We start from the raw sequence: 17,697 nt of genomic DNA on the forward strand, positions 1-17,697 counted from the left end.
GATTCTTGTTGTTCGAGTTACCTACGTCCAGATCTCACAAAGAGGAAGAAGAAAGGAGGAAGGAAGAAGAAGAAGAAGAGGGAAAGGAAGAAGAATGGTGAAAGAAAAGTGATCCTTGCATTCTTATCTGTCGCCATAAACAATCGTCGCGCTCGATCATCGTCGCCATCCAGTCTCAGGCTGGACATTGCCGGTATACGCCATTTCTCAGCATCTCGGACGTTCTGGTCACGGTTATTCGCCCGCCCTATTTTGGCTGTTGCCTTCTCTTGGGCGAGAACGCACGAATACTCACCGTGACTGATTCTCGACATCGCTCAACCTTCGGCCAGGCTCCGTTTACGATCGCCAGTTTTCTTGCATCCCGTGTTGCTTCTTGAAAAGAAGAGAAGGTGATAGAGGTTGACGGGCGTGTACGGTGTCTCTACAGCCCATTCCTTGCCCATCAGCCTTGCTTCAGCCACCGTATTGGGGCTTTGTCGCCAACACTAAGACTAGCGTCACCTTTCACCAAGCTCAGCCGCCGCTGGATGTTGAAATTTGACTACCATCGTTTCTTCCTCAGTCTCGAACAAGTTCTCTATATTGATTGAACGAGAGAGAGTTGACAACGGTGATCCGCATCACATCTATCGTCAACAAGTTAACTCTGAGTGATTCCTGGCGGAAGTCGTTGAATCCTGGCAGAAATTGATCGAACGGCTATCCGCACGGCATCTTCCATCAGACGGTTGCCTTTGGGATTGTCCACGGTGTCTGCATTTCCCCTTTGGGCGAGTCTCCCGGTCGTCCACCATGGGTTGGTTCATCAAAGTCGTCTTGACGGGAGTGAGACTTCTGCTAGTTGGGAAGTCGATTGTCCTTGCACCGCTAGTGAAGACTAGCTCCGACGCCAGCAAACATTTTGGGATTCAGGATGCTCTATCGTGACCCCGACCAGGATTGATTACTCCATCTGCTTGGGTGTGGTGTTTAGTGCGGCCCAGGTCCTCCGCCGAAAGCAACCAAGTGTTAGAGCCACCCATCGGAACTCATTCCCTTCTCGTCTCGCCTTCACCCACCCCTACTCTTCGCTCCGATATCTCCTGCACCGTCTCCGCCGCGCCGCTTGCTTCGTCTTGTGCACCGAAGAAGACGCTGACGACGAACGCCGCCGCTAACAAGGTACGTTGTTCCTTGCTCGTCAGTTATATTACGTCTTACAGTATATTTTCGGCTGTACTCCACCGCGCTCGGGCTAGTTCGGGGAGAGAGAATTATTTTGGAGAAAACTACTTGCGAGCGTCTTCCTAGGTACGGGCCGAGCTCTTTCGTTATGTGTGAGCCCCTACGGAACTATTATGTTCGGCACCGTAGTCGCCATCGTCGCTCTGACGAGGGTCAGAAGGTCACTGTCACTGTCACCAGTCGCCCATTTCGGAGCTTGGAGTTTGGCGAATCCCACGAGTCGAGTCCTGCACGTACATCCGCATAGGTTCATTTGCATCACGTAGTTACATTCACTAAGTGGTTTTACCTGTCGGACGACGCCATCGACGACATCCAACATCACATAGATAAAAAGACATGGAGAAAGGCTTAAAGAGAGACATAGAGACCGAGAGACACACAAATAGAGAGAAAGAGACTTTGAGACAGACAAAGAGAGACCGAGAGAGAGAGAGAGAGAGAGAGAGAGAGAGAGAGAGACAAAGAGAGAGAGAGAGAGAGAGAGAGAGAGAGAGAGAGAAACACAAAGAGAAAGAGAGAGACAGACTGGCAGAGAGAGAAATAGAGAGAAATAGAGAGATATAAAGAGACAGAGAGACATAGATGTATGGCAAAGAGTATACATATAGTTATTCAACTTTTCACATTTCACTCTTTATCTTCTTATCCTAATTCATTCATTTTTTTTTCTCGCTTCATCATTACATCCTCATAAAAAATAAATGTTTCCTCTGTGTTTACCAGAAATGATATTGCAAAGTTGTAGGACATGTTCATGAGAATGAGTCTTTCTCTTGCTTGTTTTAAGAAATAACTTATTTACATGTTGAAGTTGTTTTGTCCGACAACTTAAGGAAGTTTGTTGTGTTTACCATGTGCGCGTCTTCTTTTCCATTCTTTAATATGAAGATACCCTAGTGATTTACCATCATCAGCATGCTCTTTTGTTTCACATTATTTGATGACTATACAGAAAAGTCCCCTTACTTCTATTTAGGAGAAAGGCATATGAGAATTTCATATAGTTAAGTGAACACAAGATGTGAGAGAATGATCTAGGACGAGAAGTATCATGTCAACACAAATAGAATGATGCCAGAAATGATGTATCATAGTCATACCTATTTTATTCGTATCCATTTAAGTTTCCCCAATCATGAACGGTCGGGTTTCACATTCATACAAATATGCATGTTTTTTTGAAGATGAAGGGAGAACGCACATTTGTATATTCATACAAATATACGGAAATCCACTAGATATTAATAAAGGATTAGAAATGGTTTTTGTAGGGTTTATATGAAAATCGGTAAATTAACGCACTAACTATAAGTTTACTTGAACATATTATCCAGTTGAATATAGATTTTATCATGTAATTTTAATGTTTACTTTTAAGTTTTGATCAATTTCATATCATTCTCTTACTTTTTAAGTGTTCAGATGATTACATATAGTAAACATAAATTCACATAAATTACTTCACAGACAAAACATCTTTTTAGTATGTGGCAGTGTTAACTTCTGAGATAATGATTGGTGCCTTTGTATCTGATTTTTAGGGTTTTACATGGGCACAAGGAATGGAAAATAAAAGATATCTGGTAACACACTTTGGCTAGAAAGATCTGCCGTGAAAAAATCATGTCAATTGTAACCAATGGCAATTTTAAAGCTGAATGCAGATATGGCAATATGAAATGGAATAGACATATGTGGAGTAAATTATAATAAAAGAAGGGTATGTATTTTGTGAGTTATTCTATATCACACAAGTCAATTTCTATATCTTCAGGAACAATGAATGAACGGTAAGACTTTTCTTCTGAGCTTTGCCTCCAACAATGATTGGCCACCGGGATATTAGGTAGTTCGATATGAACTGTGTGTGTCAAGTCCAACTCTAGTTAGACTTCATCTCAGTCATTTTGAATCTCCCTTTTCCATTACATCGTCTAGCTCTAGTGGAATTTATGAGCCTTAGTTGGGTTAGTATTCTTTCACAAGAGTGTAAGTTGTATATTGGTTATTTTGTAATCAACATGTCACATTCCTCCATCCTCGAGCTAAATTATTGTCATCATCAAATGACAATCAACCGATTCATGATTATTCAAACCTTCATAGAGAATATCTTTTCTTTATTAATTGACCCTGGCTCATGATGACAATCTACATCAAATGCCAAAATAATGAAACATTTTTTAACAAATAAAGGGTTATGAAAGTTTCTCTAACCAATGGATTTCTGCATGTGTTTTTATATAAATGAAGTTCAATTTACTACAGGGTAAGGGATGAATACACCAGCTGGTAATAATGGGAGAGTAAAATCACTAAAAAATTAAATTTAAAAGTATGTTTATATGTGTTTTATGTATTTTATTTTTGCATATATTATAGAGATAAAACTTTCAAAAACAAAACCAAACTAGTCAAAAACAATTTACAACGAGGATAAATATTGTTTTTAGCTCAAAAGGCTCTTATAATAATTAAATATAGTGTTATAAATCAATTGAAATACCTTTATTGTTATATTTTCGTAAGTAACATCTGAGAACTAGAAGGTGACAACATATTGACCTTGTAAAAAAAAGTTGCAATAAATGATCACCATAAAGGAAAGAAGAGAGTTCGATTAGTTCTACCAGATTTATTTGAGCTTTATTAGGCCTCATATCATCACCTGACACCATACCATTCGGATGAATAATTATTACAGTCAATAGGAATGCTATGATTATAAATTGTTTTGATTTTGGTTTTGCACTCAAAGAACTAGATATCATTAAGACTTCATTCCTCTAAAAGATAAACAAGAACATCGTTTAAAATATGTAGTCTTAAAGCTCTGATTCATGCTAGCACTTATATAAAGTTTTATTTCCTTCACGATAGGGTACAAATACACAAGGTGGTGGTAATGCGAGAGTACAATTCAGTTAAAATATATTTTAACTATTTATATTTACATCTTGTGTATTTGATTTTTTTATACCTTTTTATGGAGAAAATTAGTCAAAGCTAATGTACAATATCGACAAATACTAACCTTATTTCAAAGCGTTCTCTCAGAAGTCAATATTATTCTTTGTTTTTGAAAGTTTATAGAGAGATAAATCAATTCAAATACCTTTCTTGTCATACATTTTCTATAAGTAACTTAAAAAATGAGGAAGTGACAACAAAATTATGGTTGAACAAACGATGGAGATAGCGTTCGCGCGTCCCGATACCAGTATCGGATTATAATTTCGTATCATTTTCTTTCTTAATTTTCTTATTTAAGTTGTAAAATGGGGTCTTATTGGGCCTCTTGTTGGACTCTTTGAAGGGGCCCATCATGGCCCTATATAAGGCCATGATGAGCCCCACGTTCAGAGATAGATCTGGGATTCTTGTTGTTCGAGTTACCTACGTCCAGATCTCACAAAGAGGAAGAAGAAAGGAGGAAGGAAGAAGAAGAAGAAGAGGGAAAGGAAGAAGAATGGTGAAAGAAAAGTGATCCTTGCATTCTTATCTGTCGCCATAAACAATCGTCGCGCTCGATCATCGTCGCCATCCAGTCTCAGGCTGGACATTGCCGGTATACGCCATTTCTCAGCATCTCGGACGTTCTGGTCACGGTTATTCGCCCGCCCTATTTTGGCTGTTGCCTTCTCTTGGGCGAGAACGCACGAATACTCACCGTGACTGATTCTCGACATCGCTCAACCTTCGGCCAGGCTCCGTTTACGATCGCCAGTTTTCTTGCATCCCGTGTTTCTTGAAAAGAAGAGAAGGTGATAGAGGTTGACGGGCGTGTACGGTGTCTCTACAGCCCATTCCTTGCCCATCAGCCTTGCTTCAGCCACCGTATTGGGGCTTTGTCGCCAACACTAAGACTAGCGTCACCTTTCACCAAGCTCAGCCGCCGCTGGATGTTGAAATTTGACTACCATCGTTTCTTCCTCAGTCTCGAACAAGTTCTCTATATTGATTGAACGAGAGAGAGTTGACAACGGTGATCCGCATCACATCTATCGTCAACAAGTTAACTCTGAGTGATTCCTGGCGGAAGTCGTTGAATCCTGGCAGAAATTGATCGAACGGCTATCCGCACGGCATCTTCCATCAGACGGTTGCCTTTGGGATTGTCCACGGTGTCTGCATTTCCCCTTTGGGCGAGTCTCCCGGTCGTCCACCATGGGTTGGTTCATCAAAGTCGTCTTGACGGGAGTGAGACTTCTGCTAGTTGGGAAGTCGATTGTCCTTGCACCGCTAGTGAAGACTAGCTCCGACGCCAGCAAACATTTTGGGATTCAGGATGCTCTATCGTGACCCCGACCAGGATTGATTACTCCATCTGCTTGGGTGTGGTGTTTAGTGCGGCCCAGGGTCCCTCCGCCGAAAGCAACCAAGTGTTAGAGCCACCCATCGGAACTCATTCCCTTCTCGTCTCGCCTTCACCCACCCCTACTCTTCGCTCCGATATCTCCTGCACCGTCTCCGCCGCGCCGCTTGCTTCGTCTTGTGCACCGAAGAAGACGCTGACGACGAACGCCGCCGCTAACAAGGTACGTTGTTCCCCTTGCTCGTCAGTTATATTACGTCTTACAGTATATTTTCGGCTGTACTCCACCGCGCTCGGGCTAGTTCGGGGAGAGAGAATTATTTTGGAGAAAACTACTTGCGAGCGTCTTCCTAGGTACGGGCCGAGCTCTTTCGTTATGTGTGAGCCCCTACGGAACTATTATGTTCGGCACCGTAGTCGCCATCGTCGCTCTGACGAGGGTCAGAAGGTCACTGTCACTGTCACCAGTCGCCCATTTCGGAGCTTGGAGTTTGGCGAATCCCACGAGTCGAGTCCTGCACGTACATCCGCATAGGTTCATTTGCATCACGTAGTTACATTCACTAAGTGGTTTTACCTGTCGGACGACGCCATCGACGACATCCAACATCACATAGATAAAAAGACATGGAGAAAGGCTTAAAGAGAGACATAGAGACCGAGAGACACACAAATAGAGAGAAAGAGACTTTGAGACAGACAAAGAGAGACCGAGAGAGAGAGAGAGAGAGAGAGAGAGAGAGAGAGAGAGAGAGAGAGAGAGAGAGAGAGAGAGAGAGAGAGAGAAACACAAAGAGAAAGAGAGAGACAGACTGGCAGAGAGAGAAATAGAGAGAAATAGAGAGATATAAAGAGACAGAGAGACATAGATGTATGGCAAAGAGTATACATATAGTTATTCAACTTTTCACATTTCACTCTTTATCTTCTTATCCTAATTCATTCATTTTTTTTTCTCGCTTCATCATTACATCCTCATAAAAAATAAATGTTTCCTCTGTGTTTACCAGAAATGATATTGCAAAGTTGTAGGACATGTTCATGAGAATGAGTCTTTCTCTTGCTTGTTTTAAGAAATAACTTATTTACATGTTGAAGTTGTTTTGTCCGACAACTTAAGGAAGTTTGTTGTGTTTACCATGTGCGCGTCTTCTTTTCCATTCTTTAATATGAAGATACCTAGTGATTTACCATCATCAGCATGCTCTTTTGTTTCACATTATTTGATGACTATACAGAAAAGTCCCCTTACTTCTATTTAGGAGAAAGGCATATGAGAATTTCATATAGTTAAGTGAACACAAGATGTGAGAGAATGATCTAGGACGAGAAGTATCATGTCAACACAAATAGAATGATGCCAGAAATGATGTATCATAGTCATACCTATTTTATTCGTTCATTTAAGTTTCCCCAATCATGAACTGTCGGTTTCACATTCATACAAATATGCATGTTTTTTGAAGATGAAGGGAGCACATTTGTATATTCATACAAATATAATGAAATCCACTAGATATTAATAAAGGATTAGAAATGGTTTTTGTAGGTTTATATGAAAATCGTAAATTAACGACTAACTATAAGTTTACTTGAACATATTATCCAGTTGAATATAGATTTTATCATGTAATTTTAATGTTTACTTTTAAGTTTTGATCAATTTCATATCATTCTCTTACTTTTTAAGTGTTCAGATGATTACATATAGTAAACATAAATTCACATAAATTACTTCACAGACAAAACATCTTTTTAGTATGTGGCAGTGTTAACTTCTGAGATAATGATTGGTGCCTTTGTATCTGATTTTTAGGGTTTTACATGGGCACAAGGAATGGAAAATAAAAGATATCTGGTAACACACTTTGGCTAGAAAGATCTGCCGTGAAAAAATCATGTCAATTGTAACCAATGGCAATTTTAAAGCTGAATGCAGATATGGCAATATGAAATGGAATAGACATATGTGGAGTAAATTATAATAAAAGAAGGGTATGTATTTTGTGAGTTATTCTATATCACACAAGTCAATTTCTATATCTTCAGGAACAATGAATGAACGGTAAGACTTTTCTTCTGAGCTTTGCCTCCAACAATGATTGGCCACCGGGATATTAGGTAGTTCGATATGAACTGTGTGTGTCAAGTCCAACTCTAGTTAGACTTCATCTCAGTCATTTTGAATCTCCCTTTTCCATTACATCGTCTAGCTCTAGTGGAATTTATGAGCCTTAGTTGGGTTAGTATTCTTTCACAAGAGTGTAAGTTGTATATTGGTTATTTTGTAATCAACATGTCACATTCCTCCATCCTCGAGCTAAATTATTGTCATCATCAAATGACAATCAACCGATTCATGATTATTCAAACCTTCATAGAGAATATCTTTTCTTTATTAATTGACCCTGGCTCATGATGACAATCTACATCAAATGCCAAAATAATGAAACATTTTTTAACAAATAAAGGGTTATGAAAGTTTCTCTAACCAATGGATTTCTGCATGTGTTTTTATATAAATGAAGTTCAATTTACTACAGGGTAAGGGATGAATACACCAGCTGGTAATAATGGGAGAGTAAAATCACTAAAAATTAAATTTAAAAGTATGTTTATATGTGTTTATGTATTTTATTTTTGCATATATTATAGAGATAAAACTTTCAAAAACAAAACTAAACTAGTCAAAACAATTTACAACGAGGATAAATATTGTTTTTAGCTCAAAATCTTATAATAATTAAATATAGTGTTATAAATCAATTGAAATACCTTTATTGTTATATTTCGTAAGTAACATCTGAGAACTAGAAGGTGACAACATATTGACCTTGTAAAAAAAGTTGCAATAAATGATCACCATAAAGGAAAGAAGAGAGTTCGATTAGTTCTACCAGATTTATTTGAGCTTTATTAGGCCTCATATCATCACCTGACACCATACCATTCGGATGAATAATTATTACAGTCAATAGGAATGCTATGATTATAAATTGTTTTGATTTTGGTTTTGCACTCAAAGAACTAGATATCATTAAGACTTCATTCCTCTAAAAGATAAACAAGAACATCGTTTAAAATATGTAGTCTTAAAGCTCTGATTCATGCTAGCACTTATATAAAGTTTTATTTCCTTCACGATAGGGTACAAATACACAAGGTGGTGGTAATGCGAGAGTACAATTCAGTTAAAATATATTTTAACTATTTATATTTACATCTTGTGTATTTGATTTTTTTATACCTTTTTATGGAGAAAATTAGTCAAAGCTAATGTACAATATCGACAAATACTAACCTTATTTCAAAGCGTTCTCTCAGAAGTCAATATTATTCTTTGTTTTTGAAAGTTTATAGAGAGATAAATCAATTCAAATACCTTTCTTGTCATACATTTTCTATAAGTAACTTAAAAAATGAGGAAGTGACAACAAAATTATGGTTGAACAAACGATGGAGATAGCGTTCGCGCGTCCCGATACCAGTATCGGATTATAGTATCAGGATGAATTCTGTACTGGATACCAAAAATCAAATTTTCAGATATCGGTTGCTACAGTGCCAATATCCGATATCGGTATCTGTCCCAATGTCGTCATCCGCCTCCGTCTCACAGAGAAGATGATGATATCAGATATCAATGTTGGATTTCGGATTCCAATGTCCAACTTAGAGGGGTCGTATAAAAATATAATTTAATCATTATTAATGAGAGGTTAGACTAACATCCTTGCGGAAGAGGGTAGTTGGAAGCTTTTTATTGATAAAGTGGCATGATCAATACATACAGGTCGAACTTTTTTTTTCCTCCATATGGGATAACATCAGGATTCCGAGTTTAACATCAAACTCCAAATATTTTATCCCATATGGAAGAAAATAGAAATTCCGACTCTATTTATTGGATGAGGTTATAATATCTGAAATATATTACGTATATAACCAGCTTAAAATATACTGAATATTATATTATTAATATATCATTTAATCAATATTATACCTTGTTTAATATATGCAGCGCACGATTTCTAATTTCTTCCATATGGGATAACAGGGTTCGGATTTTAATGTAAACTCCAAATCCTGTTGTCCGGATATGGAGGAAAATAAAAATCTTGCACTGTATATATTAACCGAACTTGAAAACATATCAAAAGCATATGGCATTGGATGTATATAAATCACTGAAGGTGATGAATAATATTATTTTTTTCTGTTGATACCGGATATCAATATCCGGATGCCGGTTCCGATATCCGGATATGAAAATCTGATATCCGAATCATCCTTACCCCTCTGATATCCGTCATCGATATCCGTCTACACCTAATGGACGGATATTGTCCGATATCCAATATCAGATACCATCTCGGTTTTTTCCGGATATCGGATACTGGTCGTCCAATATCGGATATCGTACGGATATCGGTTAGACAAACACTAGATGGAGATAAATAATCATGATAAATGGAGAGTGGAATTAGATAAAGAAACACAACATGGAAGAGATATTGTAATTTAGCCCCCATTTCATATAATAGAAATTGTGGTAATTGTAAAGCAACCGATTATAATTAGACGGTGAGATAATACTCATTAATAGATTGCCGGGTGCATCTTCATGGTCCCTGCTTAATACTGCGGATACGACGAGCGACCGAAACGATCCAGATGAGGAGCATGTCAACTCTGTTCCTCGAGTTTAATTATCTACCCAGTACACTGCATGGATGAATTAGTTACTAGTGCAGTAAATTTAAATTTGGATGATATAAAGAGGAGATGGCAAGGTTTCTTCCTTTGAATCTGTATTATCTCAAGATTTATGGATGATGCAAGACATCAGTGAGATAATGAAAAACCAGAGAAAGTTAGATGAACAATGAAAGGCGAAAACCGCGAACACACTAGCCTAAGACGACATAATTGCATGGTAAAGAAAGACCACTTTCCTTTTTATGCTACGGAGATCGGCCGTGAGTATTTCTTCAATATCACGTCGTGCTCTGCTGTCTTCTTGAAGTCAGGGCCCAGGAACCGTTCTTTAAGTCGACATAACTGGACTCGCTATCAGCATTTTAACGAGGGAGGATAGAAATAGAACTTCATCAAGGTGAGCGAATGTTCAGTGAACCGACTCCACAAACGAGGGAACAATAAAAGAATAGAAGAAGTCTCAGGAGAATCACAAACTGTGTTCAAGCAGCGCGGTGGATGCTGGGGTCTTCAAAGGTCAAGTGCAATATTTTTCTTTTCGGTGGAACGGCGGATTAAAGGGAAGTAGATGCCGTCTTGCAATGTCAACAGTTCGTCAGTCGACTGGTTTCTCTAGTTGACATACGCACTTGTTTAGTTGGCGGCAGGCTGTCCTCGTTCCTGAAGCGTCCGATAGGGATATGATACTTGAATCAAAGATCTTACAGTTGGAAACCAAGAAAATTATACTATGTTAGAAGTTATTCAGTCATCTTTGAACATCGTCAAACAGTCCGGACCGCTTACACGGAAAACGTGTCTGGTCAGATATAGAACCTTATCCTGGTTTTAGGGTAATGTCTGCATCACGAAGAAGGGATGACTGCTTCGCTGAGTCAAAGGGATAACGTAACCTTCTAAAGCATTAACTCAGTGAGAAGGCCAACTTCCATTGCCCTCCTTTTCAAGAGCAGGCAGCTCGCAGCCATTTCTAACTTCTAGTCTCGTTGATTCCTACCGCTGTTTTTGACACGTTCACCTTGATTGCATCTTATCTATGCTATACTTCATATTTGTCGAATATTCACCTAAATCAGGGCTTTAAAAAGGAATCAAGGACAAACTGTTATCCATAGCTCTTATTCACATGACGGCATCTTCTTGATGTCACTAGCACGTGAGTTCGCTTATCCGGATTCTGAAAGTGATATGAAAATAGAAGTTAGATACGTCATAGAAATTCACAACTCTGGGTAAAATCTGAAACTTAAGCAAACTATCTCCTTCTTCCATTGCGTCTTCGACGCAATGGTTTTTCCATTATGTTAGATCAGATTTCAAATGAATTGATAAACATTTGAGATAGTTCTTTAGAGACTTTGTAATTTGTCAGATTAAGTATTTTTGTTTTAACCTGAAATCTTTACACTACAACTCCGACACATCATTGTTGTCTCAATCCCCTTCTTGTGTCAGAAGAATTTTAAGACATTTTACGGTTGATGAGTGCAAATCTCCAAGGGTGTCTATACCCTCCATTTGTACACAATAGGGAATAAAAAATATACGACCCCTCAGTTTTATTTCCTCTCTGGACATTACACGAGATATGCTAAAACTAAAAGATAAATGAAAGGGCGCCCCTGATCTAACTCCTTCATTTATAGGTAAAATAGCCTATCCTAAAATACAGCACGTTCTCCTCACCGCTATCAATCTGTACAGTCGTTATCCATTACCTTTTGTGTCTTTTCATTACTCCGTGGATCGCCGAGAAGAGGACCTGGTCCTAACCTCACTACCAGTAGGGCAGAGAAGTTCGTGTTTCGTCAATGAATGAACACTGTTCGTTGGCAAACGAACAATCAAAAATTCCTGTTTGTATTCGTGTTCGGTTCTTTCGTTTTTGTTCGCAAATGAACACAAACAGGAAGATAATTTTAAATGAATAATCAGAAGATTAATTGGTCCACTAAGATATAATTAATCAAGTGCATTATTATGCTTCACATGACCTTAACAACCAGCTAAAAGATTTAATTAATCAAATGTTTGTACACGCGATTTCCAAAATTAAGGAAAAAATGGTACGGGTAAAATATGTATTATAAATAAATACAATCAGAAGTTAATACATCTTAAAACATGTGAAATTTTTTTTGACATGGTGAGTTTATATAATGATGAAAATCTAATAGCTTTCATTAAATCTGTTATCACCATAGTTCAGTTTCTGCCCTTCTAGTTTGTGTTATAATAACTTCACAGAAAAATAATGTGATGCATCTAGATTGCATGGTTGAGCTGCAAATGATGATAAAATGATATATTTGTCGAGGATCAGAAAAGTATAAGTTTGTTCAATTCTCCTGAAAAATAATGTGCAATTTAATTGGAAAAGCACATCAATTAGAACCAAAAAATAAAGCTTTAATTCAGAATCATTTATACCTTTTTTGTAGAATTATTAGTATTAATATTTTTTTTATAATAACTCACAAACTGTTCAAAGTTTATTTAGTCAGAAGAGCTCATCAAAAAAGTACTATTCATAAAAGTCAGGTATCTGAAACTATATTTATATGCATCTGAAACTATATCCACAAGTATTATTCATGTTCATCATCTCATATTTATATGCATCTGAAACTATATCCACAATTATTATTCATGTTCTTCAACTCGTATTTAAATGGATCTGAAACTATATCCAAAGGTATTAATGTATGGTTTTATCAGTTTCAACAGTAAGTCCGTTGCTTTAATTTTTAAACTTAAAGTTGTTATTTTTTAAGCTCAACATTAGTCACTAGATGTTTAATTGACATAATTAATGAGTATATGCGAAACCACAAGGATTAATATATACCTAATGATTCAATCAGTGCAAAGTCTTTTCACTTAAACTATGGATGAACAAATATATACTTAATATAGACGTAATCACTGATAGATGCCTGACGATTCAATATTCTGTAAATATAGATATAAACATTATATGATGGGAAAATCCCAGTGCAACTTGGAAACAAAAAATAATGTTCTTTCAACTTAGTTTCATAAACATTAAATGAGTTGAGTGGCAACACGACTGACATTGCTTTGGACAGCAACAACCATTGCTGGAGTGAAGTTGTGACGCTCCCGAAATGCGTTGTCATTCCATTGAGTACTCACAACTTCTTTTCTATGTGTTGTAGGGTTTTGGGGCTCTAACTTGAAGTCTGTTGGCTTGAGAGAAATAAGTTTTGTAAGGATGCACTTGGTACTTACCCCAATAAGTATGTCTTGAACTGGATAAAATTGCTCTGTGTGGCTACATTTGTATCGTTTGTGTGTTCTATGTTGTCATCACCGTCTGTTGCAGAGTCTAAGTTGATGACAATAGTAGTTGGGTCTTAGGGTTGCTTTACCAGTCTTTGTCGGAGTAGTCGCACACTCCTTTGTGGTGTGCACTTGTTTTCGGCTCTTGCTCCCTCCATTGTTTCCGCGTGGCCGTCAATGTACCTGTTTTTTCAGAATTTATATAAATTGTCTATGAGAAATGATGTTCCAAGTCAGTCAAAAAACGTTCAGAAAGAATTGTATTTAAAACCAATGACATCCAAATGTCATGTATACCAAAATTTCTTAATGCGACTTTTGATGGTATTTGGTACCTGGTAAAAAATTGAAAAGTAAGCAATTAGTGCGTTCATTTTTTGTACCACAAAGAAATAAAAATATGCATGATTAAAAATGAAATATACCTGGAATCCCCGTGCTACCATCCTTCGTCTACATTTTCTTCATCGTAATCCTCTTCCACTAATTCGACCTCCTCAATCTCAGGCAATGACTCTGCAATGTTGCTTTTTGGTTGTTGTCTCAACCAACATTTTAGAGTCATCAGTACAGACATGTTCTCCGCCAAAAGTTGTGAACGTTTATACATGAAAATTCCACGTCCAGCGGAGATGAAGCATTCAATTGGTGCACTAGATGTGCATACGGGAAGAAAATCCCCCAGCTTAAAATGTTGCTAGTCCCTAGCAGTACCAAGGGGAAGATACATTCTAGGACCATTGACTTTTGAGCATCTTCATCAAAGACATTTTAAGGAAATTCCCCTAAAAGAAGAGTCATACAGGAAAAACTTCCTACTCAAGTCAGTATATGGGATTAAAATTTTTCTCTGAAGAATTCAATCTCCTTCCTGGGATAACAAATAAATTCATGCTCATATAGAGAAGAAAAAGGTTTCAAAAATATTTTCCCCACCCTAATTTTATGAGACTTTTTCCTTCGGCTAGTAAGGATGACTTGGGCAAGTGGCTAGTAGAGCTCCCCTCTACAATCTGCTGGAGCATACTTTATTTTTTAATATTTGTTCTCTGAAAAATGTGAATTGCCTTCTTCCATGACACTTATTTGCGGCCAAGCCACTTATTCAATGTGTCTTATCATTGGGCTTCACTTATTCAAAGGTATGCAGATGTATTGGGGTGAACATGCATGACACTTTTTTGCGGCCAAGCCACTTATTCAATGTGTCTTAGCATTGGGCTTCACTTATTCAAAGGTATGCAGATGCATTGGGGTGAACATGCATGACACTTATTCAAGATACATGTGTCTTTGTATTAGGTTCACTCTACAGCATAGTTCCCATGAAGATAATACTTGCCTTAAGGTTTTATGCTCTTTATTATAGGGTGGATCAAAGAAGGGTTGAGATAAGAACTTGAAAATCAGATTTTTCTATGAGACATGAATATTTCCATCATCTACCAAACTGGAGATGACATTCCCTTAGAGAATCTTACCCAATATCTAAAGACTGAGTTGGCTCTCTTTTAGGTGATCTTATCAGGGAGATACTACGAAGTCTTTCTTCTCCTAGATATGTTATTTCCCTTTTGGCTCATGATTGAGGATGCTAGTCAACATTTCTTGCTTGGAGTATATAGAAATAAAAAATCATGTTTTCAAAGAAAATCATGTAATGTCATGTTTTCCCTACTGGAACCATGTTCTCCCCCCTATTTGATGCATGCAATGTCCCTATTGCATAAAAAAAGTAAAATAAAAGGGAAAGGAAAGTGCAAACTGTGCATTTATTCATGTTGTTGTTCATTTCCCCAACTTGCTGATCGTTTTATTCCTGAAAACAAACCACTACTAAAAAAAAAGGTTAATAAGAAGTGTAGATTATTTATTTACTAGGGGATTCCACTAGACAGATATGCAATTGCTCTTTAACAGGTTCATCTTGTAGATAGGGCTTAAGCCGTATCTACAAGAAGAGTAGTGCCCACCTCCAAGACTTGAATAACAGAACCTCGAACTGTCCTTTTGTTCCTTTTTGTTCAGGTAAAGTGAGGATTTGGTCTAATCCTAGGTCTGGAGATTTAGGAGTGATCGTTGGTTCGTCTTCTTTGTTATAAAGATCCTCTACTCCTAAGGGATGCGTTTTGAGTATACATTTACCTTCAACATCTATTTCGGAAAAACTGATTTTTGCTTTCCTTCTAGGATGCTTTAAAGGTCTATTGATATTCATCTGAGAATTTTCATCCCCTATTTTCAAATCCACTATTCCTCTTTCAAAGTGAAGAACTGTCCTAGGTGTTAATAAAAATGGTCGACCTAGGATAATTGGAACTAGGCTTAGAGCTTCCGTAACATTCACTTTAGTTACAATAAAATCATTAAGGAGGCTACATTGTTTTACTTTAATCACCATGTCCTCTAATAATCTTGAAGGCCTCCTAAGTGATCCATCAGCTAATAATAAGTCCATGTAGGTGTCTGTTAACTCCCCAGTTTTATATTCATCAAAGACGGCTTTAGGTGTAATGATAATACTAGTTCCAATATCTAAGAGTATTCTAGTAAATCTCCCTCCTCTAATTTTGCAACTTATCAAACGAGATACATGATATTTTAATTTTGGTGGTATTTCTCTGACAAAGCTGGATGAGATCACTATCATCTTTGCTTCCTCCCTTTTCCTCTTAGGGATGCATAAGTCATTGATATATTTTTTGAAAAAGGGTGAGCTATCTATCATATCTTTCACACAGATTTTTATGATGGCATCATGAAAGTTATCATTGATTTGTCTATCATATTCTAGGATGGTCTTAGGTATTTTAAGAGCAGTGGGATACAGGACATGTGAGGAAGACGGATCTAAGAGGGCTTTACATGGTCTAGGTTCTTCCTCATCTACCTTTTCATCTCCTCTATCCTTCTTTGTATCCTGAAGTTCTTTGTCATTTCTTTATTGAGAAATGGATTGAATATCTTCTTGATCCACCTCTATGTTTTCTATTTCTAAATCATGAACTTCACTATCAACAACACTAATATCTATAGGATTAATGCAAGGTTGTGTTGAGAAATGACCTGAGTGGGAGTTGGAGTCAATTCCCTTACCTCCGATTTCGCCTTGGTTGTTTTGAAGAGTGCCCACCAGAACCTTGATTTGCTGCTGATTCTCTATGGTGGCTTTAATTTGTAGCTCCATCATCTGCGCTAATCCCTGAATCATGGAACTCATTTTATCTAGAGACTCACTTGTACCTTGATTATTTGTTGCTTGCGCATTTGGTGCTTGATAAGGAGATTCTTGAAAGTTAGGCTGTGGGGGCCTAGCATAGGGAAGACCATGCTGGACAGGTGGTCGAGCTTGAAATGTGGGCTTGGTGGATTGGTTGAAGACAGGTCTTTGATGAAAGGCTTTAGAGTTTTGTTGCTCATTCCATGGTTGTTGATTAGAGTAGATCACCTGTATTTCTTCCTCCTGCTGGCATGCTCCATCCTCATGATCTTTGCTGCCACACATTGAACAAATCTTTGCCAGGACTAATGGTGAGTTATTCTGCACCAGTCCTTTTACTATGGTGGTTAGCTCTTTTAATTGCTCTTGGACCCCCATATCATCTCTTCCTTGAGTAGATGATACATTTCTCCTAATTTTTCTTCCATTATTGCTTGCATTAATTTTTTGCAAGTCAATCTCAACAACCCTTTCAATAATTTCCATCACTTCATCCTCATAGGCATTATAAAAGTATCCTCCAGCCGATTGATCTACTTTAAATTGGTTCTCCTCACTCAGCCCTTCATAGAAAATTTTAGCTAACTGGACACTGTGATGTCATGGTGAGGACATTCTCTACATAAATCATTGAACCTCTCCCAAGCTTCACTAAAATTTTCATCTTTGTGTTGACAAAAGTTCTCAATCTCTCTAATGCATGATTTAGTTCTAGAGTGAGGGAAGAATTTAAGTAAAAATTTACTTTCAATTTCTTCCCAACTGGACAAGGTTACTCCCAATTTTATATACCAATCCTTTGCTTTGTCCTCTAGAACATGATGAAAGTAAAACATCTTAACATGATCGGTTGAAATTCCGGGCATGCATTGATATGAGCAAATCATGGTATAATTGTCTAAGAAATAAT

General features: G+C 37.6%; 1 non-coding gene across 1 annotated transcript; it reads left to right on the top strand.

The window, feature by feature from the left end:
- The first annotated feature begins 17,384 nt into the window (after positions 1 to 17,384).
- LOC144708979 (small nucleolar RNA R71) lies at positions 17,385 to 17,491 on the top strand. Its single transcript, XR_013582926.1, has one exon. It is a non-coding gene; the product is annotated as a small nucleolar RNA R71 (small nucleolar RNA).
- Positions 17,492 to 17,697: the final 206 nt, after the last annotated feature.

The sequence above is a fragment of the Wolffia australiana genome, chromosome 10 (assembly GCF_029677425.1).
Source record: "Wolffia australiana isolate 7733 chromosome 10, ASM2967742v1".
In the NCBI taxonomy this organism is placed as follows: Eukaryota; Viridiplantae; Streptophyta; class Magnoliopsida; order Alismatales; family Araceae; genus Wolffia; species Wolffia australiana.